Genomic DNA, 3495 nt, shown 5'->3' with positions numbered 1-3495 from the left:
CTGCTGAGTGCCCAGTAGTTCGTATGTGTTGTGAAAGCGCTGTACTAATTTTTTGTTTTTTTATATCTGTTTCATGTTCGTTTAATCGCGTGCCTAGGGCTCGCTTAGTTGTTCCTATGTACACCTTTCCGCATTCCTTCCCTTTTTCTAAGTCGGTTACAAATGTTTGAGTTCTTTGCTAATTTTATGTAAATAAAGTGCAATTTACGAAAAAACTTGCATAAATGTACCTTAAAGAGCATATTATCTGAAGCGAACTTTCAGAAGTATAACCCCCTCCCAAAATATTTTCCTGGGTGCGCCCCTGGCTGATTGTCATAAATATGCACTTATGCTACGAAAATGACATACTATTTTTTCTTACAAAAGGGACCTTTATGTCATTTAAATTTCCATTTTGGGTATTTAACTAAAGAGCCTTTATGGGCACCTTTAACTTTAAAGTGGCTTTATGAAATCGATCAGCCAAATAAAGCATCCTTTAAATTTTAAAGTATTCTTTAATCTTATTATGAAATCGGCCCTAAGTCAAAGAACATAAAGGCAGTTTACTCTTTGAGGCGAAAAAGCGAAAGTCAAATAAAACCGGGCATAAATAAATCGTTTTGTACTTGCGGTCATTTTCGAACTAGTTCGGTTTGAGTCAGTGCAGGGTATAGCTAGTATTACTATTACTAATAATAGAGGAATACTGACTGCGTAATAAAATAAAATTTTGGTGCCGTAAATTAAATGTTTTATTTAACAATCCAGTGATCAAGGCAGCGTTTGCAAGTAATTGGTATATCAATAAACTGAGGATTGTCCTCTTCAAAACGTGATTTGTCCTCCTCAAAAATATTGTCCTTATCTGTCCTTCTTTTGAGCAAAAATATCCTCCTTGTCCTCTTTTTCAAGTTTTATAGCAGTGATGATATTAAAAAAAAAATCGTTCAGAATCTTTTTATTTAAAAGGAGTTCACATTGTTCAACTTTCAGTTAAATGATGTAAACTTTTGGTTCAACTAACCACCTGTGAAAGTTGAACAGTGTACACGCCTTTTAGCTTTAATCAATAATATTTAATACGGCTTCCCACGGCACCCCAATTACGTAGTTCGCTCTCTCATTCGTAATTCGCACTCCAATTGCCCTTAAAAAAGCGAATTACCTCATTTATTGGTAATTCAGATCCAATTACCATGCAAAGTACGAACAATTCGCTGTCGTGTCTAATTTTTATCGGAAATTTATCGAAACCAGTTCACAAATCAAAACTGGCACTTTTTCTGAGTACGAAAAGTAAAGTTTATACATACATATATACATGTGTACATCACCAATTTAATACGGAGACATGAATTTTTAGCAATTACTTATGTACATACGTTTTGCACGAATTTTGCAGCGAAGAAAATAAAAACAAAACAAAGAGATAGAGAACTGTCAAATCGAATCAAGAATGTGCCCGTGGGAAAGGGTTTTTTTTTTCGGGAAATTTGCCACTTATTATTATTACTGTAAACGAGTAATTTTTGTATTATATAGGAGGGTGATCCAAAATAACGCTTAGGTGGTTACTGCGCCAAATAAGAAGAAGTCTACAGACCATAACATTAAATCTATGGATAGCATGGTCACTTTTCTCTCATTAGGCAATTCATGCTATATAACGCTCATTGAAATTTGCGATCGATTTAAAGTTATCGAATTCATCAATTGGTAAAAACTCGGGATTGGGTGTTTATCACTTGCCATATCATTTAAATTCCAATGATAAAAACGTGGTATTGTAAAAAGTTTTGTTTGTAAATTAAATTATACTTACGACATTAACAATTTCTTTCATATCTTATTCAACATAACCATTCTTCGCTCAAAGCCGCCAGCTATAAAGCTGAAGAGGCAAATCGCCAAGAATAACACCGAATGCTGTAAAACGAACGCTACAAATATACAAAACGATGGCTGTACATGCACTGAACGCAACAACAAATAAACACCCGTACCATAGATAACAATAATCAGTGTTTTCGTAACTGTCAACACCAATGCGTAACGGTAAATACGCGAATATTTCACACGCACACCAATATTTGCATAATTCTCATCCAACTCATTAAAAACGTCAATTATGCGTCGCATCTTGGAGCGTTAAGTTAACGCTGTCGTATAGATAACAATGCCGGTAATAATGCCATTACAAATTTGTAACGTATCACCCACAATGGAGATATTCGTGCGAAAGAAGTAACCAACCACGGATTCGGCATTCAGCAGTGCGTTAAAGAAGCAGACACCATAGAGTATGACATAGGCGGCTGTGTTGCAATAACCAAAACAGGAGGCACGTATCTCACTGGTGCCATCGCTGCGCTTCACAATGCGAAACGGTGTCAAGCCATAGATGTAGGTGAGCAGGAAGAGCGGCTGAAGTGTGGCGAAAACTTCGCAAGAAATGAAGTACTGACGCAGACGAGCGAAACGGGCGCACATTGATGGGAGTTGGAGATGGGAATGGTTGGGATTTTTATTTTTTTGCTTTTAGTTTTCGTTTTAAGTGTCGACTTTGCGAATCCTTTTTGACCGTAACACTTTCTAAAAATGATGCCTCCTGTTTGACGTGGCACGCACGACTGTTTATTCGTATCAATTTGCTGCCTGTTGCATGCCGGCTAGACGTGTCAATAAATAGGAGTATGTTTGCTTTTGTTTGCAGAATAATTCATTACCGGCCACCGGAAAGTGACATGTTTGCGCTGCGGCCAGAGATGGCGTATTAAAAGTTTATGTGCAGGGAATTGCGACTAGGATTTGCATGTGGAAATTGCGAGATTAGATTGACAGTATCTATCATCCAATTCAAGGGGGACATTTTACTCTTGACAGCGAATCATAGGACTCACTACTTTACACCACAACTATTCCGAATTACCATATGATTTCAAGTGTATTCTATCATGATTATTTTGAGCTAGCTTTGTATTTAACGAAAATCGATACAAGAATCATGCTAGATTAGGTTTGTTTAGTAAGCAGTTAATAAAAGTCGTATACCTACATACAGCCACTCGAAGTAATATTTGCCCCGATATATGGATATGTATGGGAAATTCTTTTTCAAACCAGCCAATGTTCAACCCGGAAATGTTTTGAGCACATGAAAAAATTGGTCATGGTATAATTTTTGATGCCGGGTGGTGTTTTCTGAAAAAAAATCTTATCACAAAATAACTGTTCAAAGGGAGAGTAAATAATGGTGAAAAATAATAAAAATAAATGAGAAATAAAAATTTTCAAATAAATTTGACCAAGTCTCAATTTTGGATTCGCTGAATAAGACCCCGATGTCAGTTTTTGAATTCGAGATGGCAGGTCCAAGATGGAGGACAGCTTTTCTTTTATTAAGCATTTTTATGAGAAACTGTTTTTCATCGCAGAAATACACTCGGAGGTTTGCCATTGCCTGCCGAGCGGCGACCGCTGTTAGGAAAAAACCTTTTTTCTATATTTTTT

The 3495-nt window shown here is 36.5% G+C and overlaps 1 pseudogene; it reads right to left on the bottom strand.

The window, feature by feature from the left end:
* Positions 1 to 1824: 1824 nt before the first annotated feature.
* Positions 1825 to 2475, bottom strand: LOC118741935 (annotated as a pseudogene).
* Positions 2476 to 3495: the final 1020 nt, after the last annotated feature.

Source organism: Rhagoletis pomonella, unplaced genomic scaffold (genome assembly GCF_013731165.1).
Source record: "Rhagoletis pomonella isolate Grant_MI unplaced genomic scaffold, Rhpom_1.0 Rhpom_scaffold_00006, whole genome shotgun sequence".
In the NCBI taxonomy this organism is placed as follows: Eukaryota; Metazoa; Arthropoda; class Insecta; order Diptera; family Tephritidae; genus Rhagoletis; species Rhagoletis pomonella.
Note: the sequence above shows the minus strand (reverse complement) of the source record. Positions and strands in the feature narration are given on the sequence as shown.